The sequence below is a fragment of the Panthera pardus genome, unplaced genomic scaffold (genome assembly GCF_024362965.1).
Source record: "Panthera pardus isolate Hobbes unplaced genomic scaffold, ASM2436296v1 HiC_scaffold_18, whole genome shotgun sequence".
NCBI lineage: Eukaryota > Metazoa > Chordata > Mammalia > Carnivora > Felidae > Panthera > Panthera pardus.
Genome location: NW_026526743.1, coordinates 35142420 through 35169568, shown reverse-complemented (window position 1 = coordinate 35169568; position 27149 = coordinate 35142420). Strand labels below are relative to the sequence as shown.

General features: G+C 44.3%; 1 protein-coding gene across 1 annotated transcript in view; it reads right to left on the bottom strand.

Moving 5' to 3' along the window:
* Nucleotides 1-20791, bottom strand: part of NDRG4 (NDRG family member 4) — an 80077-nt gene extending 59286 nt beyond the window's left edge. Inside the window, exon 1 of the mRNA XM_019455761.2 lies at nt 20639-20791. The gene's annotated coding sequence lies outside the window, so the exon portion shown is untranslated. The remainder of the gene's footprint in view (nt 1-20638) is intronic.
* Between the last annotated feature and the right edge of the window lie 6358 nt (nt 20792-27149).

Here is a 27149-nt window from a genome sequence, read left to right as displayed (position 1 = left end):
AAGCCCCAAGTTGGGGCTCCATGCTCAGCAAGAAATCTGCTTAAGATTCTCTCTCTCTTTCCCTCTGCCCCTCCCCAACTCGTGCTAAAATAAAAGAGAGCGAAAACAAGATCCAGGCTAACAATTATATTCACTAAATAATTTTAATATATTTTTTAAGTGGAATGGAACTTGAGTTTTTAAAATGTTAACTTCGTTTGTTAGACCTTAGAAACTGCTTTTCTTTACCACTCTAGAATGGATCTGTTTCTGTATCTTTTTCGTTCAACAGATATGGAGTTTTTCCCAGGGCCAGGCAATATTCTAGGCTCACAGGATTCAGGAAGGAATGGGTCCTAGTCTGGGAGACACAGTTATGCCAACAGCACCAGGTTGGGTACATGCTCTGGGAGGGCACTGGGAAAGCCCAGAAGAGGTAGTCCTTTTCTCTGCCTGAGAAAATCACAGAAGGTATCAAAGAGGAGGTAAATGACACTTAGGAGGAGAAGTGGGAAGACACACAGGCAAATGGAAGAGAATGTGCAGAGCGACCCCGGCATGTGAGGGGGCGGCAGGAAAGCTAGAGTTGTCTTCACGAAATAGCCACTTGCTGACTGCGACCGCAAATTAGGGTACAGGATAATGTGTTTGGATGCACTGGTTGGATGGCGAAGGGCCTGGATGATGGACTAAGAACCCTTTTTGAATGGCTTCTCAAAGCCTGTGAAGGTCCACATGGGAGACAGAAACCACACCAGTGCTTTGAACAGAAAGAATTTAATGAGAAGAATCACCTAGATGTATCTATCCATCCTTCCATCCACCCATCCATCTCATTTAGTTTTTTAATGTTTCTTTTTGAGAGAGAGAAAGAGAGAGAGAGAGAGCACATAAGTGGGGGGTGGACAGAGAGGGGGACTAAGGATCCAAAATGGGCTCTGCACTGACAGCACAGAGCCTGATGAGGGGCTTGAACTCACTAACCGTGAGGTCATGACCTGAGTTGAAGTCGGATGCTCAGCTGACCAAGCCATTCAGGTGCCCCATCTTATTTCTTTAATGTATTTCAAGGTAAATTGTGGGCATCAGTGCAATCCCCTTAAACACCTCAGCATGCATGCCATTCAACTTCAGTTTTTTCCGGGTTTTTCTTTTAATTTAAACTTTATAATGACATACAAAAATTTGAAGCATATGTCTGCTGAAGTTTGACAGACACATACACTTGTGTAACCCAAATTCCTGTCAAAATAGGAGACGTTACCATCACCCTAGAAAATTCCTTCGTGCCCAGCCTCAGGCAATCCCTGTCTCCATCTCCCAGAGACAACCACTGTTCTGATTTTTTTCCACCATAAATTAGTTGAGGCTTCTGAAACACAGTGCCATTGAGATTTGGGTCCAAATAATTATTTGTTATTAGAGGTTGTCCTATGCATTATCCAGTCTATCCCAGACCCTCAGATCATTGGAACAGATTCCTTTTCCTTTGGCTTCTTCCATTTAACATAATGCTTTTGAGATTCACCGACGTCGTTTTGTGTGACACTGTGCGTCTGATTGCTGAGCAGTATTCCACTGCCTGGCTACATGACATTTCATCTACTCTCCTGTTGATGGACACTTGGGCCATTTCCAGTTTGGGGGTTATTAGGAAGAAAGCTGCTATAAACATTCTTGTACAATTTTTTTTTTTTTTTTTTTTTGGTGAGCATATGTTTTCATTTCTTTTGGCTACATAGCTACGAGGAATTGCTGAGTCATAGAGTAGGTATATAATTAGGTTTTTAAGACACTTCATTTGGTTTTCCTGAGTGGTCGTACCATTTCACGTTCCTGCAAACAAGTTATCATAGTGGTACCGGCTCCACGTCCTTGCCAACATTTGGTCTTGCCAGTCTTTTGAATTTTAGCCTTTCTGGGGCGAGGGTTAACTCTTCCTTGTGGTTTGAATGTGCGTTACCCTGATGAATAACGACGCTGAGCACCTGTACTGTTGGCCATTAGCGTATCTTCTTTTGCAAAGGCTCCATTCAAATCTTTTGCTTAGTTCATATTGGATTGTCTGTTACAGAGTTGAGGCACTATTCCTGCGTGCCTAAAGAGAGGGGCCACAGTGAGCAGGCCTCGGACTGAGCTGAGTGGTGAGAGGTCCTGAGGGCCTCCTAGCATCCTGTTGAAGCCCAGTGCACCCTGGGCCAGGGGAGACTTTGTTCTGTTTCACCTCTGACCCCTCCCCGCTTCCCATAGTCCCCGCTCCTCCTATTCCCACCCCCCACTACCCCCAGCACCATGTGCCTCCCTGGAGACCAGTGAGCTGACCCTTGTCAGCTTCATGTGCCTTCACCATGGGCCAGATTGTGTCCTCCCCAAAGTTCATGCTGAAGTCCTAATCCGCAGGACCTCAGAATGTGACCGTCTTTAGAGAAGAGTCTTTAAAGAAGTGATTAACTTAAATGAGGTCATTAGAGTGGGCTGAAATCCAGTCAGAGTGGTGTCCTTATAAGAGGACATGTGGGGGCGCTTGGGTGGCTCAGTCGGTTGAGCGTTCGACTTCAGCTCAGGTCATGATCTCATACTCCATGAGTTCAAGCCCCGCATTGGGCTCTGTGCTGACAGCTCAGAGCCTGGAGCCCGCTTCAGATTTTGTGTCTCCCCCTCTTTCTACCCCTCCCCCCTCCTCATGCTCCGTCTCTGTCTCAAAAATAAATAAAAACATTTAAAAAATTTCAAAAAAAAAGAGGACATGTGGACACAGAAAGACGATGGTGTGGGGACACAGGGAGAAGGCAGCCATTTATAAGCCAAGGGGAGAGGCCTCAAAAGAAACCAAATTTACAGACGTCTTGATCTCAGATGTCTCCAGAATGGAGAGAAAATAAATCTCGGTTGTTTAAGCTCCCCCGGTCTGTGGTTCTTGTCACCGCAGCTCTAGCCCACTGATACAGCCTCACTGGACAGCAGCCAGGCTCTGCCACCCTGGTCCACCCTGATAGGCACCAACTGCTCTCAGGGCGTTCGCCTCCTCGACAGAATCAAGCCTCCCCACCTTGAACACGTGAGGGCTGAATAATGGTCCTTCTTATTTTATGATTAAGCCTTTGATCCATCTATTCTACTTTCTACATCCCTCTTGGTGTGAGCCAGATCCAGGGGGAGGGGCTTCCTGGGTGGGGCAGGCAGGTGGCTTCCATCCCGTACCCCCCAGCCTCAGAGCTACCCAGGCGGCTTTGTCTCAGGATGCTCTCAGGCAAGTCCATGGTGTTCCTGCTTCCACTTCCCCACCAGTGAGGTAGGATTAACAGTACAGCCAACCTGGAAGGAGGCTGAGACAAGGCCGAGCAACTCTGGCTCGTGGCCCTAGACGGTAATTGGCCAGCTTACTGCCTGCACCACCTCCTAGAATAGGGAGTGCAGCCCCAGGTGGGGGTCCCTGTCGTCAGCCTCCTGGTCCAAGTGAGGAAACCCACAGTCAGAGAACTTGAGGGACTTGGGGCAGAAATTCAAAGTTTAGGGGAAAAAAATCTTTGTAAAAAGCTGTGCCATGTCACCCCACATGCTCTCTTTGCTCCCGAGAATACCAGGGAAAAATTAAGCCTGGAAGAATGTTCGAGTTTTAACTCCACAGGCAAAAGAAACCAAGCCAGAATCAGAGGAGGCACGGTTTCCTGCAGCAAGAGGAGAGATTCCCCATGAGCGAGAATGGCCCTGGGGGAGCGGATGCCCTGGGACAGGGGCAAAACCAAGGCTGGTGGCCCCAGGCCTTTTGCAACTCAGAGATGTGCTTATTCATGCAATGTTTACTTTTTTAAAAAAGTAATTGTGAACATTTAAAAATCAGTGATTTTTTTTCATTTCCTCTCTTTCACACATATGCAGAGTTTAGTTATCAGGCTTCACCTGAATGCTCAGAAGATGGTGTAATCCCGGGTAATCCTCACTGGCTGGGGCTAAAAGCAGCTGGCCTTTGTGGGGCATAAGTCCCACAGCCCCAGCCTTGCTGTCCTTGGCTCATTGCCTTCACTGATGTCGCCTGCCTGTTCCTCCAAGGCACTGGGTTTGGGATCTCTGACTCTCAGGTGTTAAGGCTGCCTTTCTCATCTGGGCTTTTCTCAGACAGGATTCTCAATCTGACAGCTTAAGTAAGACTCAGGGGGCCTGTGAATTCGGATGTACATATTAACCATGTATTCTTGGTGTTTTTACTACCTGGGGACTTGCTGAGCCTAAAGAGACTGCCCCTCCCAGGGCTAACCCCTAGAGATGATGTCGAGCCTGTGAGTACATCTTTCAATCTAAAACCATCTAAATCTAAAACCCATACCCCAACCACCTCTTTGTACTCTGGGCCACTATTCCCACTCCTTGATTTCTCCATGGGCAGGTCCTGGATGACAGAAGAGACAGCTCCTAGGCCTCAGAGCCCTTGGAATGATTCAAACTAGCCAATCGTAAGCCCGTGTATCCTGCCTCACTGCTTCCTTGCACGGAAACCACAATAAAGGCTCTTGCCCACATTTCCGCCCCTGCTCCCTCTGCCTCCTGACTGGCTCCAGTGCCTTCCCGTTCCGCCCCTCCTCTTGAGATCTGTAACAAATGTACCCCAGCCAATGGCAATCATCTCTTCATCTTTTGGCTTTACCCAAATAATAAAATCTGTATTTTTACAACAACAAGCCCAAAAGGTTACACTTCTCTTTTCACTAAACTCTACATGCACCTTATTGTAGGTCACAGACCACAGTAGTCTCAGCAATAGACATCAGATATTTTTCATATCACACTATGGTTGCTGTCAACAATTTGAAATATTGTGTTCCTTACTACTTTGAAATTAGGGTAGTTAATAAGTATGTAGCAAGATGGGGAGCTTCACAGGAGGGTTCTGAGCAACCCAGTCTGGACTCCGAGCCCCAGCCAGCCTCCGGTGAAACAAGGACCAAAACCTAAAGGAAACAGGGAGGTGATGGTCCCAGAGGGCAGCCCAGAGGGGCAGCAGGATAGGTCACTAGTGGTCTAGTGGCCTTTTGCCTAGGAGGTCCCAAGCCACGGATTTGCCGTGCCCTCCATTGCTGTGTTTCTGTGTCCCAACAGCCCAAGACAAGCACATCTTATGACATCCAAGATGTACAAGTTGGTTTCAAGCGGCAGTAAATCTCATGGGAAGTCATTCCTTTCGGTGCTGATTATACCAAGACAAAGTGTCTGTCTGCTTCTGGAGGTCTTTAACACCTCTCCAGCTCATTAATCCTTCTTAACAGAGAGGCTGGCCTAGGCTTAGAATTATTGCATCTGTGTTGTACATGCACTTGCCATAGTATATTTAAGTTTTAAAAAGTGGGTTACTTGAAATAAAATTGGTGGCAGGCAAATGTGGCAAAAATCTGAATGACAAATTTGAGACCCACCATGTCAAGTGATGTCCCAAGGTCGTTTGAGGTCTCAGGAAATTCCTTGTATAATAACCATCTCCCATACTCTGCTCTTCTGTGAGGTCTGCTTACTCATTCATTCATTCATTCTTGACTGTGGAAATATCAGTTTATTAAGCAGCTAGGGGAGCCAGGCCCCATTAGTTGACAGAGATCTAGCAGCTTCCTGCCCGTCCCATCTGGAGATGGAATTCTTCCTGCCGCTTTGCCAGCCTCTACCCAGAAACGTGCCTTTCCTTGTTCCTCTCTTGATCTAAGAATCCCATTCCTGGGGACGCCTGGGTGGCTCAGTCGGTTAAACGTCTGACTTCAGCTCAGGTCATGATCTTGTGGTTTGTAAGTTCGAGCTCCACATCGGGCTCTATGCTGACAGCTCAGAGCCTAGAGCCTGGAGCCTGCTTTGGATTCTGTCTCCTCCCCTATTCACATTCTGTCTCTCTCAAAAGTAAACATTTAAAAATTCTTTTAAGTAAAAAAATAATAATAAAGAATCCTGTTCCTGGAGGAGTTGAATGCATTGATCCTGGGGCCAGTGAGCCTGCCTGGATATTGGCCATCTCCTGCCTGGGAGGTTGAAGGTACCCATGGAGCAACCAGTCTGCCTGTGAGTCACCCTCAAAACAGAGGGGGGAAAGGTCAGGATTTATCTGGTATCCACAAAGCCACTTAGGTGAGCAGCTTTTCTGTCTATATCAGATATTCTCTGATGCCGTCACCAACCTGCCCCTTATCAATAGTCCCTCACTAACCTTGAGTCGTCGAGCACAACCTGGAATACCGTGGTCTCATTTGTACTCCAATTTTAGAAACCTGCCACTGCTCTGGGTATGTGTATTAGAACAGAAAGTTGACGGGCTTATAACAAATAATTTAAAAGAAGCCATCAATTTGCTCATGTTGCTGGGAAGTGTGGGGACCCAGCTAGTTCAGGCACGGCTAACCCACGGACACAAAAGCCATCAGGCCTTGGTTCCTCATCTGTGGTTCTTGCTTCTCCCGTGTCTGATTTACTTTGGGGTTTTGTTTAGTGGCCAGATGGACACAGAAGTCCTGGTCCCTACTTCCTCTCTGGCTTCAGGTCCAGCAGGAACTCATGCGTGCCTAGGGGTGCGTCCCGGGCTCTGACTTGTGTGCATCATGGCAGGGGGAGTGAGAGGCATTGACAGGCATGGGCTGAGGAGGGGCCTGTGCGCTTCCCCTGGAACGGGGCTCACAATCAGCTTCTCTGGGACCATGTGAGTCAAAGGGGTGGTTTCTCAGAGGACGATAAGGGTAGAGGTAGGAGGGCAGATGGAGAATGAATGTTGACAGAAAACAACAGATGTTCTTGGCTTCTCGGGGATGCCAAGTAGAGGAGCTAGGCTTGGCCCAGGACGGTTGATCCCAGAGCCTGACCTCCGTGCCTTCATGGTCTGGGTCCCGTCTGTACCCCAGAGCCCCTCCCTTCCCCCACCGCCTGTGCCTGGCACACAGCAGCCACTCAATACCTGTGTGGGGAGTGAATTTCCTGTTGCGGTGCTCTGCTCTCCTGTATGGTGAGAGACCCTGTCTCTCGGGACGCCACTGCCTGGTTTCTCACGCTCTAGAAATTGGGTCCTGTCCTATGGGTGAGCCCCTTCCAATCTCCCCTCTTCTTTTGCAGCAAAGCTTCGTCAGAAGTTAAACAGCAGGAAAGAATCCAGCCTACTGTGTTATGGACACACACAGCCAGCAGGTTCTGGACATCCCTCAGACTTGGGTGGGGTGGGAAGGGGCTGCAGGCTGCGGCAAAGCCTTGGGAGCCATGCAGTGGGCTTCCCCTGGAGGAGGGCATCTAAGAACAGTGACCTGGCACCGATCCCCATCAGCTCAGGGCTGTGCCCGGAGAGTCGGGTGCTCAGTTCTGACCGCAGACGGGCGATGCGGTGCTGGTCACCCACCCTAGGGAAACACGGACAGCGCTTACAGCTCCGAATGCAGCCCTGAACCTAATGGCAGAAATGAACCAGGGACCGTGGATGTGCACCCTGTCACCGTGCTTGGGGCCGTGCCACCTTAGCTCAGGCCACCGTAACAAAGTACCAGAGACTGGGTGGCTTAAACAGAAATTCATGGTCTGCCACTTAAAAAAATTTTTTTAATGTTTTATTTTTGAAAGACAGCACAAGTGAGGGAGAGGCAGAGAAAGAGGGAGATACAGAATCTGAAGCAGGCTCCAGGCTCTGAGCTGTCAGCACAGAGCCCGATGCGGGGCTTGAACACATGAACTGGGGGCTTAGGACCTGAACTGAAGTTTGGACGCTTACCGACTGAGCCACCCAGGCGTCCCTGATCTGCCACTTTTGGAGGCCAGAAGTCTAAGACCAAGGTACTGAGAAGGTGGGTTTCATTCTGAGACTTCTCCACTTGGCACAGTGGCCATCCTCCCGCTGCAGGCTCACAGGATCTCTTCTTTTAATGCATGTAAAGAGGCAGGGATGAGGGAGGCAAAGAGAGAGGCAACCTCTTTTATTAGGGTGCTAATCTCATCATGAGGGCCCCAGCCTCACGGCCTCCTCAAAACCTAATTACCTCCCAAAGACCCCATCTCCAAATGCCATCATACTGTGGGTTCACCCTTCAGCATATCAAGTTAGGGGATACATTCAGTCTGGGACACAGTCTGAGTTCCTCCATTCCCATTGACCAGGCTCACCTGCACAGCACCCTATACTATCTTACAGAGGAGGGTGCTAAAACCTGGAGGGGAGAGTGATGGGCCCAGGTCTCAGAGTCTGTGCTGGTAGAGCCAGGATTTGAACCTGGGCTCACCTGGCTCCAAGCCCACACATGGGGACTCAACAACATGGAGTTGCTGGGCTCTGCAGTCCCCCAGGGACAAGAAATCTACACCAGTTGTCATGGTCTTCTCTTCCCGCCCTGATCACGGTCTGAAATTCACTTAAGTGCTCACTTTTTGAGTACTTGTCCCTCCCCATGGACTGTGAGCTCCATGAGGCCAAGGAGCTCATCTGCTGTGTTCAACACTAGCTCCAACAGAGTAGGAACCCAATCCACAGTCATTAGATGATTACGTAATGGCCAAATCATTGAACTTGGGTTTTGTCACTCCTAATTCAGTGTTTTTCCACCTTCTTATATTCTGGAAGGGAAATGAATGAAAGAATCTGCTATCAGTATAGGACTCCTGGGTGGCTCAGTTGGTTGAGCCTCCGACTTCGGCTCAGGTCATGATCTCACGGTTCGTGGGGTTGAGCCCTGTGTCAGGCTCTGCAGCCTGAAGCCTGCTTCAGATTCCGTCTCTGTCTCTCTCTGCCCCTGCCCCACCCATGGTCTGTCTCTCTCGGTCTTTCAAAAATAAATAAAATCTTAAAAAAAAAGAAAAAAAAAAGGAATCTCATATCAGGCTTGCCCTGAGGAAGTTTATATTCTAGTAGAATATAATGATTATATAATTCAACACACTTACCATGTACTAGATACTGGTCTAGTTCCAGCTACTAACCCTCCTTTCTCTATCTCCTGTGGAGCTTCAGGACCACATTAGGAGATGGGGACTGTTATGATCCCTATCGACAGAGGAGGGACTGAGCCTGAGGATCACAGACTTGCTTGCTCTTCCTGGCCAGGTCAGCTGCAGGCTCAAGGGCATGAATGACAGTAAGAGAAAAGCCCTATGAAGGAGTCCCTATCCCATTCATTGCTGTGGCTCAGAACAGAGCCTAGTGCATGCCTGGCTGGCTCCCACTTAGCGTGTGATAGATGAATGAACATTCGATGGATTGGAATGGATGTAGAAACCAAGAAGTTACTATGATGGCAGGTGGAGGGAATGCCTATGAGTTGGTATAGCCCTTTCTACAGCCACTTTGGTAAAGTAGCAGAGGATTTCTCCTTCTTCGCTACAGGCTGCCTGAGCCCCAAACTCTGGGAAGTTCTTGGTACATTTGTGTACTGGTTGGGGGTATGGTGCGGCTCCAGAGTGAAAGCAGGGATGAGGGTGAGTGGAGTCAGGGGCCAGAGTCTTGCCAGCCTGGCTCACTTGCCTGAGGTCACAAGGCCAACACTACAGAAGAACCAGGACTTGAACCTGGAGAAGATTCTAAAGCCCTGATCCTCATCTACCCTTGCCTCACAATAGACACAACCAGAAGCCTCTGGCAGCACAGTAATTATGGAAACTCATTTATTTGTAATCTCCTGCTTATGGCCCACTGGGAGGGCCACTATGAAGTCCTAGGGGTGGGGAAATGAGAGTGTCCACCATTCTTAGGCCAAATGGAGAAAAGCACAAGGCTAGGAAAGCATGTTAGGCTTTCCTGTGAAGCTTTCCCATATAAATCACATCTTAGGCCCTCAAGTTGAGCCTTTTTTTTTTTTTTTTTTTTTTTAAATATAGAGGCTTTTACCTACTATATTATTATGTTGCCTCTATTAGCTTCCTTCCTCCGAGATTTAAGGGGCCAGATTTACCTGCTCTTTCCTTTCTCTGAAAGTACATGGAATTGAAATGGCAACAAAGAGCCAGTCAGTAGTGTGATGTGAGACACATCACCTATTTAGACAACATGAAGTTTAGGAGGAATCAAAGGTGATTCATGCCCCAAAGTCAGAAAAACAGACCAAGGATTCAAGAACAGGACAGAAGAGACGTGAAGGGAGAAGTTTCAGGTGTTCGGTTCATTTCCAGCATAATGAGCATAGCTTAACGTGAGATGCCCAAACGTGCTGCTCAAATCTAGCACAATGCTTATTTTGCTCCAGTCAGCAGGGTCTGCAGAGATGGGTCATTCGGGGGTTGATATTTTGAGAAGTACATAGATACCTTAAATTTATCTGGAAGGCAGGGCCCGAGTTGGAAACCATAAGTACATAAAAGATGATAAATGGAGCTTATCTTTTAAACCAGAAATTTTAGGTCTCCTATTGAATTATTTTCTCATCACTGCTCTAACCAATTACTGAAAACTAGGCTGCTTGAAATAATACATATTAAGAGGACTCTGGAAAAATGGTGGAGTAGGAATCATCAGAAGTAGGTTTTCCTACCTAGGCAACAATTGCATTGGTAGAATCTGTCAGATATATTTTGGAACTCTGGAGTCTACTGAAGGCTTGTAACTTCCAGGGGAAAGGTTCAGACAGCTAAATTGCAGTTAATTTGGTTGGTTTCAGCTCTGAGCTCAGAAGTACCCACTCCCTGTCCCCATGGTAGATCATTGTGCCCATATCCCTGGAACAGCTTACATAAGCTTCCAGGGGCCAGAGTGGGCGAAAAAGGACCTCGTTCTCCAAATATCAGAGACCTGTGCTCTGATTGCTGATTATTGCCTTTGATCACAGAAGTATAGACAAAGGGGCAGGGAGCCATCGTTGTGCCCGTCCCCCCCCCCCCCCCCCCCCCCCGTTGCTGCAACCCCTCTCCCTCCAGCTGAAGTGACTTCCAAGGGATTTAAAGGCCCAGGATGCTTCCTCCCCACTCCCCTTCATTTTTACCTTTTTCTAGTTTGGGAGACATACATTAAGACTAGGACATTGTATTCTTCAGGGTTCTCCAAAGAAAAAGAACCAATATATTATACGTAGATATTATCAATCTCCTATATATGTGTGTATATAGGAATTAGTTCATGCTACGGAGGTTGAGAAGTCCAATGATCTCTATCTGCAAACTGGAGAAGGAGGAAAGCCACTGGTATAAGTCAGTCTGAGGCTGAGGCCCTAAGAACCAGGGGGGTGAGGGGCTGCTGGTGTGAGTACTGGAGTGGAAAGTCCCAAGAACCAGAAGGTCTAAGATCTGAGGGCAGGAGGAGATAGACATCTCAGCTCAAGAAGAACAATGATTTGCTGTTCTACTGCCTATTTGTTTTATTTGGATCCTCAATGGATTGGACGATACCCGCCTACATGGGTGAAGGCAGAACTTTACTCAGTTCTCCTGATCTTCTAGTCTCTTTTGGAAACACCCTCACAAACAGACCCAGAAATAACACATACCGTTATTATTTGGGCATCCCTGACTATAGTCAAGTTTACATGTAGAATTAACCCATCACAGACACTGAAAGCAACTGCATATTTGGGGGAAAATGGCAAAGGATCATGCAAGCCCAAGGAAAGGCTAAAATAAGAGCCAGGACCTTAACTTTATACCTTAGGGCTGGTCCTTGGCACAGAGACAGGATAAATATATATTTTAATGTTTATCCATTTTTGAGAGAGAGCGAGAGAGAGAGAGAGAGAGAGAGAGAGAGAGAGCGCACGCAGGAGAGGGACAAAGAGAGGGGTACAGAGGATCTGAAGTGGGCTCTGCACTGAGAGCAGAAAGCCCGATGTGGGTCTCAAACTCATGAACTGGGATATCATGAGCAGAAGTTGGACACTCAACCGACTGAGCCACCCAGGTGCCGCAGTCTACAAAGATTTTTTTTTTAAGTTATAAACAAAATTTAAAGAACAAAGCAAATCCCCAACAAGCCCTGGGAAGCAGGGGGAATCTGATCTTCACATTTACAATATAATTAAATTCAAGTATCCATGGGCACCTGACTGGCTCAGTCAGTAGAGCATGTGATTCTTGATGTCAGGGTCATGGGTTCAAGCCCCATGTTGAATGTGGAGACTACTTAATTAAAAAAAAATCGGGGGTTCCTGGGTGGTGCAGTCAGTGGAAGGTCCGACTCTTAGTTTTGGCTCAGGTCACAATCCCACAGTTTGTGAGTTCGAGCCCCACATCAGGTTCTGCTCTGATGGTGTGGAGCCTACTTGGGATTCCATCTCTCCTTCTCTCTGTCCCTCTCCTGCTTTTGCTCTCTCAAAAATAAATAGAAACTTTAAGAATTCAAAATATGCAGTTTTTCCCCAAAAAATTTACAAAGCTTACAAAGAAATAAAAAGTACAGTCCATCCAAAGGGAAAAAGTAAATCAACACAGTCTCTTACAATGACCTAATGGCAAATATACTAAACAACTCTTTTTTTTTTTTAATTTTTTTAAACGTTTTATTTTATTTTTGAGACAGGGAGAGACAGCATGAACGGGGGAGGGTCAGAGAGAGAGGGAGGCACAGAATCTGAAGCAGGCTCCAGGCTCCGAGCTGTCAGCACAGAGCCTGACGCGGGGCTCGAACTCACGGACTGCAAGATCATGACCTGAGCCGAAGTCGGATGCTTAACCGACTGAGCCACCCAGGCGCCTCCTAAACAACAGTCTTAAAACACTTTAAAAAGAACAGTCTTAAAGATGCCAAAAGAAATTGAGCTGAAAAGAACAATAATTGAGGTGAAAAATTCACTAGAGGGATTCAAAGACAGATTTGAGCTGGCAGAAGAATCCGGAATAATCTTGAATATAGGACAAAGGAAATGACAGAGTCTGAGGAAACCAAAGAAAAGAGAATGAGGAAAAGTGAACAGAGACTGAGGAACCTGTGGGATACCATGAAGTATACAACATACACTTTTTGGGAGTCCCAGAAGGAGGGAAGAGCCAGTGTGGAAAGGAGGAAAAGAATGGAAATTGAGAGGAAAAGAATGGAAATTGAGAGAAAAAGAATGGAAACTGGGGGAGGCCAGAGAGAACATGTGAAGAAATAGTGGATGGAAACTTAACAAATTTTATGAAACACATGAATATAAACCTCCAAGAAGCTCCACAAATGAAGTAAAATGAATTCAAAGAAACCCACACAACACATATCAACCATCAAAAGACAAACTCGCAAAAGCAGCAGGAGAGAGAAGCTACTCGTCATGTACAAGGGATCCGTAATAAGATTATCAGCAGATTTCTCCTCAAAAATTTTTGGAGGCCAGAGTACAGTGAGCAGATATATTTAAAGGGCTAAAAGAAAACACTGTCAACCAAGAGTCCTGTAACTAACTAAACTGTCCTTCAAAAGTGAGGGAGAATGAAGACATTTCCAGCTAACAAAAGTGGAAGGAGTCTGTGACTAGATGTCTCTTGCCAAAAATGCTCAGGGGATTCCTACAGGGTGAAAAGAAGGAACACTCAACAGGAACTTGAAGCCAAATGAAGAAACAAAGATCTCAATAAAGGTAAATACATGGTCGATTATAAAAGCTAATATTATTGTAACCAGGGCTTGTAACTCCACTTTTTTTTTCTGCATAATTTAAGAGACTAATGCATTAAAAATCATTAGTTTACATTTTTGGGTATATAATGTATAAAGGTATATTTTTGTGATAACAGCAAGGGTGGAGCTGTAAAGGAGCAGAGTTTTTTTGTATAAATTCAAATTAAAGAACTTTAGGATATCAAGTGTAATGCCCATGGTGACCACAAGGGAAATAGTCATACACAAAAGGAAATTAGGAATTAAAAAATAAATAAAAAGTCAACTAATACAAACACAAAGGAAGACTGTGATGAGGGACAAATGAGGGACAAAAAAAAAAAAAAAAAAAAAAGCCCTAAGTTGTATAGAAAACAAAATGACAAAAGTCCCTCCTTACCAATAGTTACTTTTAAATAGTCAAAAGACCTAGATTGGCAAAAAAGGATAAACACACATGACCCAACTATATGCTGTCTGCAAGAGACTCACTTTAGATTTAAAGACACAAATAGATCTGAAGAATGGGAAAAGGTATTCCATGCAAATAGAAGGCAAAAGAGAAGATGGTTATCTTACTATCAGACAAAAAGATCTTTCAATCAAAAATGGCTACCAGAAACAAAGAAGGACATTATATATTAAAAGCTGGAATACAACAAGAAAATTTAACAGTTGTAAACATTTACATATCTAATGACGATCCAAATATATAAGGCAAAACCAAACAGAATTGAAGACAGAAACACAGTTCTATAGTAATAGTTGGAGACTTTAATACACCAATCTCAGTAAGGGATACAGCAACCAGACAGAAGGAAATAGACACAATAAACCAACTAGATCTGACAGACAGAACACTCTACTCACCAACAGCAGCATACACATTCTTCTCAAGTACACAGGGATTTTTCAGGATAGACTATATGTTAGGCCACAAAAATTAAGTCTCAAAAAAAAAAAATTAAGTATCAGTAGATTTAAAAAGAACTCCTACTTTCTCCAAATACAATGGGATGAAATCAGAAATTGGTAACGGAAGGAAAACAGGAAAATTCACAAGTATGTGGATCATAAACAAACACATTCGTAAATAACCAATGGATCAAAGAAATCACGAGAGAAGTTAGGAAATACTTAAATATGAAAACAAAACAAAACAACAACATACCAAAACGAATGCAGCAAAAATAGTCGTAAAGGAAAATTCTTAGCTATACACACTTGAACAAGAAAGATCTCAAATCAAGAACCTAACTCTACAACTTAAGGAACTAGAAAAAGAACTAAATCCAAAGCTAGCTGAAGGAAGCAAATAATCAAGATTAGAGCAGAAAAACAGGAGATTGACAAGAGAAAGGGGTGGCTCGCCTCGCTCAGTCGCTCAGTCGATAGAGCATGTGACTTAATCTTGTGGTTATAAGTTTGATCTCTATGTGAGTGTAGAGATTACTTAAAAAAATTAAAATCTTTTTTTTAAATTTTATTTAATGTTTTTATTTATTTTTGAGACAGAGAGAGACAAAGCATGAACGGGGGAGGGGCAGAGAGAGAGGGAGACACAGAATCTGAAACAGGCTCCAGGCTCTGAGCTGTCAGCACAGAGCCCGACGCGGGGCTCGAACTCACAGACCGCGAGATCATAACCTGAGCCGAAGTCAGACGCTTAACCAACTGAGCTACCCAGGTGCCCCCCCCAAAAATTAAAATCTTAAAAAAAAAAATAGGGGGACCCGGGTGGTTCAGTCAGTTCAGTGTCCAGCTTTGGCTCAGGTCATGATCCTGTGGTTTGGGAGTTCAAGCCCCGGGTTGGGCTCTGTGTTGACAGCTCAGTGCCTGGAACCTGCTTCTGATTCTAGGTCGGTCTCTCTCTCTCTCTCTCTCTCTCTCTCTCTCTCTCTCTCTCCCCCTTCCCCCTAACCCCCTGTCCCTTGCTCATGCTCTGTTTCTCTCTCTCAAAAATAAACATTAAAAAAAATTTAAAGAAAATAGAAAAATAGAGGGGAGGGGAAGTCAATAAAACCAAAAATTGGTTCTTTGACCAACAAAATTGATAAAATTCTAGCTAGATGGACTAAGAAAAAGAGAGAAGGCAAATTACTAAAATCAGAACTAAAAGGAGGGATGTTACTACAGATTTTATAGAAATAAAGAGGCCTCAGAGAACACTATGAACAATTGTATGCCAAGAAGTTGGAAAACCTAGATGAAATGGACAAATTCCTAGAAACATAAATCTACCAAGACTAAATCATGAAAAAATAGAAAATCTGAACAGACATGTAACTAGTAAGGAGACTAAATCAGTAATCAAAAATTTCCCCAAAGAGGGGTGCCTGGGTGGCTCAGTTGGTTGAGCATCTGACTTTGATTCAGGTCATGATCTCATGGTTCGTGAGTTTGAGCCCCGCATTGGGCCCTGAGCTGACAGCTCGGAGCCTGGAGCCTGCTTTGGATTCTGTGTCTCCCTCTCTCTCTGCACCTCCTCTTCTCATGCTCTGTTTCTCAAAAATAAATAAACGTCAAAAAAAAATTAAAAAACATTTCCCCAAAGAAGAGCCTGGCCCTGATGGTTTAAGTGAATTCTACCAAACAATTAAAGAAACAGAAGTCTTCCTCAAGCTTCTCCAAAAAACTGAAGAGAAGGGACTATTTCTTAAGTCATTCTATTAGGCCAGCATTACCCTGATACTGAAGACAGAGACACTACAAACAAATAAACAGACAAAAAACAAAAACAAAAAAACCCAAAACCAAAACTACAGACCAATTGCCCTTATGAACATTGATGGAAAAATCCTCAACAAAATACTCACAAGCTGAATTCAGCATATTAAGAGGATTATACCCCCTGACTAAGTGGGATTTACTCCCCTAGTGCAAGAATGGTTCAACATACAAAAATTGACCAGTGTAATACAGCACATTAACAGAACGAAGGGGAAAAAAACCCACATGACTTCCTCAATCACTGCTGAAGAAGCATTTGACAAAATTCAACACTGCTTCATGATAAAAGCACTTAAACAGAAGGAAACTACCTCAAAATAATAAAAGCCATGTAAGCAAAACCCACAGCCAAACATCATACTCAACGGTAGAAGACTAAAGCTTTTCCTCTAAGATCAGGAACAAGACAAAGATGCCTGTTCTCACTACTTCTATTCAATGCAGTACTCAGAGTTCTGGTAAGAGGTATTAGGCAAGAAAAAGAAATAAAGGGCATCCAAACTGGAAAGAAAAAAGATCTCCATTCACAGATAATAGGACCTTACATGTAAGAAACACCAAAGACTGCATAAGAAAAAAAAAAACAAACAACTGTTAGAAGTAATAAATGAACTCAGCAAAGTAGCAGGATACAAAGTCAATGCATAAAAATCAGTTGCATTTCTATATACTAGCAGTGAACGGTCTGAAAAGGAAATTAGGAAAATTTTATTTATAACAGCATCCAAAAGAGTACAATACCTAGGAATTAATGAAGGAGGTAAAAGATTTGTACAACGAAAACTACAAAACATCACTGAAAAAATTTAAAGGAGACATAGAAGTAAACACATCCCATGTTCATGGATTAAAATACATAATACTGTTTTTTTGTTTTTTTGTTTTTTTATTTTACATAATACTGTTTTAAATTTTTTTTTTTTCAACGTTTTTTATTTATTTTTGGGACAGAGAGAGACAGAGCATGAACGGGGGAGGGGCAGAGAGAGAGGGAGACACAGAATCGGAAACAGGCTCCAGGCTCCGAGCCATCAGCCCAGAGCCCGACGCGGGGCTGGAACTCACGGACCGCGAGATCGTGACCTGGCTGAAGTCGGAGGCTTAACCGACTGCGCCACCCAGGCGCCCCTTACATAATACTGTTTTAAAATACATAATACTTTAGCGGTTTAATACTACCTAGTGTGATCTGCGGAGTCATTGCAATCCATCAAAATCCCAACGATGCTTCTGCAGAGATAGAAAATCCTATTTTAAGATTCACATGAAATCTCAAGAAACCTGAAATAGCTAAAACAATATTGAAAAAGATCAAACCTGGAGGACTCACACTTTGTGATTTCAAAACTTACCACAAAGCTACAGTAAGCAAAACAGCATGGCATTAGCATAAAGACAGGGCCAAGTGAATAGAACAAGGGAATAGAACAGAAAATCCAGAAATAAACCCTCACATATATACTCAAAGTATTTTTTTTAACATTATTTTTGAGAGGGAGATAGAGAGAACGCACATACTCATGAACAGGGGAGGAGCAGAAGCAGAGAGGGAGACAAAGGATTCAAAGCAGGCTCTGCGCTGTCAGCACAGAGCCCAGACAGCACAAAGCCCAATGCAGGGCTTGAACTCACAAATCATGAGATCATGACCTGAGCCCAAGTCAGACACTTAACTGACTGAGCTACCCAGGAGCTGCTATGGTCAGAAGATTTTTTTTTTTTTTAATGTTTATTTATTTTTGAAAGAGAGAGAGAGAGAGAGAGAGAGAGAGAGAGAGACAGACAGAGCGTGAGTGGGGGAGGGGCAGAGAGAGGGAGATACAGAATCCGAAGCAGGCTCCAGGCTCCGAGCTGTCAGCACAGAGCCTGATGCGGGGCTCGAACTCACAAACCGTGAGATCATGACCTGAGCCGAAGCCAGACGCTCAACCGACTGAGCCACCCAGGTGCCCCGGTCAGAAGATTTTTGACAAGGGTGCCAAGACTATTTAATTTGAAAAGGATAGTTTTTTTCTAACAAATGGTGCTGGGAAAACTGGATGTCCACATGCAAAAGAATGAAGGTGGGCCCTTACCTAATATTACATACAAAAATTAACTCAAAATGGATCAAAGATCTAAATATAGGATCTAAGACTCTTAGAAGAAAACCATAGGACAAAAGCTTCAGGACATTGAATTTGCATAGGACACCAAAAGTATAATCAACAAAAGGAAAAGTAGGTCAATTGAACTTCATTTTTGTGCATCAAAAGACACCATCAACAGAATAGAAAGGCAACCCATATAATGGGAGAAACTGCTTGCAAATCATATATATGATTAAGTATTAATATCTAGAATATATAGAGAACTAAAACAACAAGAAACAATCTGATTTTAAAATGGGCCAAGGGCTCGAACCGACATTTCTCCAAAGATGATGCCGGTTTCCCCCACTACCTGGAAGCAGAGGGTTCCTATGAAACTTTTCTCAAGCCAAAATGTTGTGAAGCGAAGAAGCAGTTATCATTAATTTATATGGAAAAGTTTTGAGCCTTCCCAGACTCAAAATAATACCCCCCGTAGGCTTTTGTGATGCTTTAGGACACATCTTGCTAACGGATGCACAAAGTAAACGGAGATAAAGCACAGACGCTCAGAGACACAGTTCAAAGCTCTGTCAGCTTGATGCTGAGTGTGGTTCCCGGGGAAGGAGCTTGGCGGGACCACTAGCTGTTCAGACCGCACGCTGTCTCCATAAAGGCTCACGGCAAAACAAATGCAGAGCGCTATTTCTGCTTTTTGCCTTTTAACAAAAGCGAAAATCCTCTTCAGATTTCATTCGCTTAGGGAGAACAGGTCTTTCGCAAAAGAAAAATGGCACAGCATGGAACTCTTGAAAAGCAGGGGATACTTGTACACAGCCAACAAGCACATGAAAAGATGTGCAACAATTACTACTCATGAGGGAGATGCTAAGCAAATGGGGTATCTGATTCCATCCCACATCCATTAGATGGCTCCTATCAAAACCAGAAAACATCAAGAGTCGGGAAAGATGTGGAGAAATTGGCTGGTGGGAATGTAGAATGGCATAGTCACTATTGTTAACAGTATGAAGGTTCCTCAAAACATTTACGTTAAAATTACCATATGACCCAGCAATTCCACTTCTGATGTACACCCAAAAGAATTGAAAGCAGTGTCTCAAAGAGGTGTTTGTAGACCCAAGTTCATGGCAGCATTATTCACAAGCACTAAAACATAGAAGCAACCCCAATGTCCGTTGACAGATGAGTGGATGATTTTAAAACTTAAAAAAAATTTTTTTTAAACAGCACAGCAATGAGAAGAATCCACAACTAGCAAAGTCTGTAGAATATCTGTGGAAAGGAGCTACCTTTTCTGAACTGTTTTAATGAAATCTTCTATAGAGTTTTACATACTAGTTTTTGACCATTAAGAGCACAGAATTTCTCATGTATGTTTGTGTCTCCAGTGGCTAGTGTAACCCCTAAGATTTACCCACTTGTTTCTGAAAAGTCTACATCAAATCAAGTTAGCTTTGATCTAGCCCACTTATATTTAAAAAAACAAACAAAAAACCCGCTAAAAACAGACTTGATTTCCTTCAGAAATCTGTTATAAACACTTCTGTTAAATTTTAAAAAGAATGTTTTAAGTTTATTTATTTTGAGAGACAGAGAGAGTGGAGGAGGGGCAGAGAGAATCCCAGGCAGGCTCCGTGCTGTTAGCACAGAGCCCCATCTGGGGCTCAAACTTATGAACCATGAGATCACGACGTGAGCTGAAACCAAGAGTAGGATGCCCAACCGACTGAGCCACCCAGGCACCCCTCTTTTGTTAAATTTAAACATCACAAGTTAGATAAAATTGTCACTGATTTTTTTCATGGGTATCTTTTACATTGTCAGCTGATTCCAATTCGTTGATATGTTGTCAGCTGGATTTCTGCTTGGAATCAGCTGCCACCTCTTGGTGTCTCAGCTAAGAATGACTATCTCAGTCCCCCCTGGAAATCCACCACCACACAATGAATTATTATTCAGCCTTAAAGAGGAGGGAAATTCTGACACCTGCTAAAACATGGATGAAATCTGAAGACACTAAGAGAAAGAAGTCAGCCCCCAAAAGACAAATACTGTATGATTCCACTACATGAGAATCTTAGAGTAGTAAAATCAGAGAGACAGAAAGTGAAATCTTGGTTGGCAGTGGGGAGGGGGGAAGGGGGAGTCACTGATAGATATGGAGTTTCTGTTTTGCAAGTAAAAGAGTTATGAGATGGACAGTCTTGATGGCTGCCTAACGTTATGAATATTTAATGCCACTAAACGGTTTACTTAAACATGGTTAAGACAAGTAGATTTTACATGACATGTATTTTACCAGAAGAAAAAAGTTTGAAAAAAAAAATCCACAAACGGATTCTCTTACAGTTCTGGAGGTGAGAAGTCTTAAATAGGCTGGCAAAGCGGCGTTCTTTCTGCAGGCTCTAGAGGAGAACCGTTTCCCTGCCTTTTCCGGCTTCTAGAGGCTTCTGTGTTCTCTGGTTTGTGGCCTCCTTCTGGCAAGAGCACTCCTCTGACCCTTGCTTCCTCACACACCCCCTGCTGTAACTCCTCCTACAAGGAGCCCTGTGATTATATGGGGCCCACCTGCTAATCCAGGAGAGGCGCCCCGTCCTAGGAGTCGTCACTCATCACACCTGCAAGTCCTTCGCCACGTAACAAAACAGATTCCCAGGTTCTGAGGATCAGGGCGTGGGCCTATTTGGGAGGCTATTATTCTGTCGGCCACAGTTGTCTGCAGAACCTTCCACAGGAGTGCGTGAAGGCAGAGGAGCAAGGACTTCAAACAAAACAGAGAGACAGCCAGATGTCTGGCAACAGGTTTCTGGTTAAACAACAGCTCAGACATTCTGTAGGACAGTACGCAGCCATAAAAGGAATGAACTAGATGACGTGGAAGGATGTCCGTGGTGTATATTTGAGAGAGACAGATTTCAGAAATTCAAAATTCATTTGTTCCACAAATATTTTCAATGTTTACCATGTGCCAGGAACTGGGAACACAACAGGTCAATTAGACAGGAGGAGTTTACAGTCCCTTTCCATACGAGAATGACATACCAAAATGCGGGTGTGCATGAAAAAAAAAATCTGGAAAGTAAACACTAAATTGTTAACAGTGAGCAACTCGGGAGAGGAAAAGCAGCAAGTTTTCTCTGTTTATTTGGATGAGGGAGGGAAGGAAAGGAGAGAATGGGGGAAAAAAAGAAAGCAAAAGGAAGGAGGGAAAGAAAGGCAGAGCAAAAGAACAACCTGATTCGTGTTAACTTGGAGAAGGGAAGGCACGTGGGGCACTGAGCCAAGTATCTAGCGGAGCAGAGCGTCCCTCCCTCCCCCAGCGGGAACTGGCAGCTCCCGCGGATACAATTCTTCACAGCCTTCCTATGGCACCCGGCCCTGTGCCTGTCTGTGGCAGGTGATCAGTGACATATCGTCGACAAGCCAAGTCACAAAGGGGAGCACCAGTAAAGGTGTAGATGAAGCCTAAACAGGACAAGCGAACAACCTGCCAGGGTTCATCTTTGACCCCCTATGGCAACAGGCACCTCCACCGAGCCTCAGCTCCATACCAAGATTCGTCTTCCCCCATTTGTAACCGTTTCAGCTCAGCCCCTGGGATTTTCTAGTTTATTCAAAGCAGGGGCTCTGCAGTTCGAAGAACTGGGTGGAAAGTCAAGGTCACTATTTCAGCCATGGTGGTCTCCATGATGAACTTGTGGTGTGCTATTTTTTGCCCTGAACTGTAGCCTCCGAGCTGGCCTTTCTGCTTTCTGCATGTGTGTCTGGGGCTGGTGTTTTGCGGGGTGCAGGGAAAACGGGGGTGGGGGGTGAGGCCTGGGGTCCAGGGGCCCGTGTTCCCCTGGGAAATACTGTTTCAAAATCACACACCTGGCAAACGGGCTGTCCGGGAACTCAGCCCAGGAACAAACAAAACAAGCTTGTGTCTCTTCATTTTACTCTTGGTTCTCACTGTTCTAGGAAAAAGGCACTGGACTGGAGTATCTGAGACAGTCACATGTTTTACTCGGAAAACAAGGAACCTCCGATTTTCGTGGGGGAACAGTGAGAATTACCACTTCCCTTTAGTGCTCTAAAGCATAGCCTGGAACAAGAAAAACCTCATTTCAGTGTGTTGTGTCTCTTGGAACACCTTCCTCACCCTTCTTAGACATGTAGTTGCATAAAAGTAAAACTGCTCCCAAAACGGAGTTGGGTTCAGCCTGCCCAGCCCTCTGAGACATGTCCCTGCCTGCTTACAGCCCTGTCCTGTCTCCTCCCAGGTCTCCCTAATGCACTTCCTGGCACCTTCCTGCCCCAGGCCCTTTGAACTAGCTATGCCCTCTGCCTGGAACACTCCTGTCCCAGATGTCCTCATATTTGTGTCTTTCCTTTAAGTCTCTGCTCCAGTGTCATCTTTTCAGGGAGCTTCCCTGACCACCCCCTTTAGAATTGCAACTCCTAACCCTGCTTAATTTTTCTCCATAGTACCTGTCACTTGCAAATATATCACTTCCTTATTTTGCTTATTATCTACCCTTTTTTAATGTTAAACCCCATGAGGGCAGGGAATTTTGTCTGTTTGCTAACCATTGTAAACCCAGTCATAGAATAATTATTGAATCTGAATCTTTATAGAGGAGTTTTGCATTATGTATCTCAAATCTTATAAATATGTTAGTGATCCCACCCAGCTAGTCCACACCTAGAAATTTATCCCTGGGAAGTAATCACAGATGTGTGCAAAGATATAGTTAGACATGTTGCAAAAGCAAAACACTGGAAATAATAAGAGCTGACATTTAATTAGCACTTATCATGTGCCAGACCCTGTTCTAAACATTTTACGCGTATGAACTCTTGAAACCTCTATAACCAACCTGTTATTGTCTGGATCTTACAAGCCAGGAACCAGGCAGAGGGACTGAGATATAAGAAATACAGCCATGAGGGGCGCCTGGGTGGCTCAGTCGGTTGAGCGTCTGACTTCGGCTCAGGTCATGACCTCACGGTCTGTGAGTTGAAGCCCCGCGTCAGGCTCTGTGCCAACAGCTCAGAGCCTGGAGCCTGTTTTGAATTCTGTGTCTCCCTCTCTCTCTGACCCTCCCCCGTTTATGCTCTCTCTTTCTGTCTCAAAAAAAATAAATAAAGGTTAAAAAAAATTTAAAAAAAAAAGAAATACAGCCATGATTTATATGGTGTGTCTGACTCAAGACCATACTCTTAACTACTCTATGGGTTAAATGAGCTATGCTCCACCCATATTGAGGCAGTCATTGCAACCATTTAAAAGGATGGTGTTGAGGCACCTGGGGGGCTCAGATGGTTAGGCACTCAGGTCATGATCCCAGTATTGTGAGATCTAGTCCCGTGTTGGGACCGATGCTGAGCATGGAACCTGCTTCCGATTCTCTCTCTCTCCCTCTGTGCCCCTCCCCAACTCTCAAGCACACTCTCTCTCTGTCAAAGAAAAAAAAAAAAGAGGGAGAAAACATTTTTAAATTAAATGATGGTGTAGACAAAGTATTTTTTGGTGGGGAGAGGATGAAATTATATACAAATTATGTATTCATACACATTGTAGGGAAGAAAACGGCTTTACCAGATTCTCAAAAATGTTCAAGAACCAGGGTTGTAGAATAATTTTTCCACATACATAGATTCATGTGAATATATCTTACACATGGCTTGTCAATATTGTTTTTAACACAGTCTTTAAAAAAATTCTTTTTAGCTTCCTTCCTTCCGCATAAGCTTTTCTTTTCTTGCTCCCTAGCCATGTTAACAAGCTCGAATGTCACCAAGGAAGAATCTTAAATAACTGGGAAAGATCTCTGTGATATATAGTTAACTGCAAAAGGCAGGTTTCTAAAAAAGGTGTACATTATGACCACATTTTTGTAAAAATTCGTGTGTACATATATGCACGGTAAAAGGACTCAAATAGATTATATGTTAACAGTTGTCATTTCTGGGTAATGGAATTATGAGTGATTTGATTTTTTTTTAACATTTATTCATTTTTGAGAGACAGAGGCAGAGTGTGAGTGGGGGAGGGGTAGAGAGAGAGGGAGACACAGAATCTGAGGCAGGCTCCAAGCTGTTAGCACAAAGCCTGATGTGGGGCTTGGACCCACGACCTGTGAGACCATGATCTGAGCCGAGGTCAGGCGCTCAACCGACTGAGTTACCCAGGTGCCCCAGAATTACGAGTGATTTAAAATTTCTGGTTTTGTTTGTTTTCTTTACAGTTTTTGTAAGAACATGAATTATTTTTGTAATTAAGAATTATTTAACATCCCCAAAGGCAAGGGAATTAAAAGCAAAAGTGAATTACTGGGACCTTATGAAGATAAAAAGCTTCTGCACAGCAAAGGAAACAACCAACAAAACTAAAAGGCAACCAACGGAATGGGAAAAGATATTTGCAAATGACATATCGGACAAAGGGCTAGTATCCAAAATCTATAAAGAGCTCACCAAACTCCACACCCGAAAAACAAATAACCCAGTGAAGAAATGGGCAGAAAACATGAATAGACACTTCTCTAAAGAAGACATCCAGATGGCCAACAGGCACATGAAAAGATGTTCAACGGCGCTCCTTATCAGGGAAATACAAATCAAAACCACACTCAGATATCACCTCACGCCAGTCAGAGTGGCCAAAATGAACAAATCAGGAGACTATAGATGCTGGAGAGGATGTGGAGAAACGGGAACCCTCTTGCACTGTTGGTGGGAATGCAAATTGGTGCAGCCGCTCTGGAAAGCAGTGTGGAGGTTCCTCAGAAAATTAAAAATAGACCTACCCTATGACCCAGCAATAGCACTGCTAGGAATTTATCCAAGGGATACAGGAGTACTAATGCATAGGGGCACTTGTACCCCAATGTTTATAGCAGCACTCTCAACAATAGCCAAATGATGGAAAGAGCCTAAATGTCCATCAACTGATGAATGGATAAAGAAATTGTGGTTTATATACACAATGGAATACTACGTGGCAATGAGAAAGAATGAAATATGGCCGTTTGTAGCAACGTGGATGGAACTGGAGAGTGTGATGCTAAGTGAAATAAGCCATGCAGAGAAAGACAGATACCGTATGGTTTCACTCTTATGTGGATCCTGAGAAACTTAACAGAAACCCATGGGGGAGGGGAAGGAAAAAAAAAAAAAGAGGTTAGAGTGGGAGAGAGCCAAAGCATAAGAGACTGTTAAAAACTGAGAACAAACTGAGGGTTGATGGGGAGTGGGAGGGAGGGGAGGGTGGGTGATGGGTATTGAGGAGAGCACCTTTTGGGATGAGCACTGGGTGTTGTATGGAAACCAATTTGACAATAAATTTCATATATTAAAAAAAAAAAAAGATAGTGTTTGGGAATCAGGGGAGGCAGTGCACTGGTGGAAAGGTAGGATTAACACATAGAGTTGATAGCACAAATAAAGCTTCCTTATTCATAAAAAAAAAAAAAGAATTATTTATTTATTTAATGTTTATTTTTGAGAGAGAGAGAGAGAGAGAGAGAAAGCAGGAGCTGGGGAAAGGCAGAGAGAGAGAGGGGACAAAGGATCCAAAGCGGGCTCTGTGCTGACAGCAGAGAGCCTAACTTGGAGTTCGAACTCACGAACCATGAGATCATGCCCTGAGCCGAAGTCGGATGCTTCACCGACTGAGCCATCCAGCCTCCCCAAGACTTTTATTTTTAAAGAAAAAGACAGCTTTGGGGAAGATAATTGGGCAGTAGGTATCAAAATTTCAGTGTGCAAACCCTTTGATCTAGCAATTCTACGTCCAGGAATGGGCTCTATAGAAATCTTTGCATGGGAGTCTGGATTCAGGTCCATTGACAGTCACTGCAATGTTGTGAAAATCTCTAAAAAGCCTAAAACCTTAATTGAAGGTGAGTGGCTCAATAAAACATGGTATCTTCATACTATAAAAACCACGCAGCTGTAGAAAAGAAAAAAAAAAAAAGCCCAAGTAGATAGATCCCTGCCAAGACACGGTGCTAGGTCAAAAGGGAAGTAGCAGAACGGGATGTAGAATGAGGTCCAACGTACAACGAGGACGTGCACAAGAGTGTCAGGGCGCTGACACTGGAAGAAAGCCACCTGTTTGTTGAAGGTGGGTGTCTCCAGGAAGGCACCGGGAGCTGGGCTTGGGGGTGTAGGAGGTGATGGAGGAGGGGACCTTATGTTTTGTTCTGGATGGTTTGACTCTTTCACAAGTCTGTATACGCATGAACACGTATTATTTATGTAATCAACTAAAAAGCACACAAACTATGAAATTGTTTTAAAGTAAAAAAGCCTCCGAACTCCAAAACGCCCCACCATTGGCTGCTCGAGGGCTCCATTTCCAAGCTGACAGGAAGTTTCGGGAAGGGCCTTGAATCTTGGTTACCCTCAGGACTAGAAACAGGCTCAGTCACCGGCAAAGGGTGAATGGTTTTATAAAAGGTGGGACAGCCCTCCATACAGGCTTGTGCCCCAGGCAAGAACAGTGATGGTGGGGACCTGGGGCAGCGTGGAAGCCAAATGACAAAAGTCAAGTGGGACACTGCACAGCCAGGTGGAACACACACATGCCAGGGGAAAGGGAGGAGGGCCAAGGCGGCTTTGTTAGCCACAAGGGATCATATTATCTTGGTCCAAACCTGTTTCCTCCTGGGGCTTTCTAGAACCCAAAGGGTTATCCCGTGGACTCCACTGGTCTCTCCCTCCCCCCAGTCAGTGGTCACCATACCCTCTTCACTTATTCTCTGTCCCCCCAACTGCTCCTCTCGCCCCAGGCACCTTCACCTCTCACTCCATTATCACAGTGGCCTCCTGACTGTGTCTTCTGTTCCCCACAGCCCTCCCTCCCTCCAGGT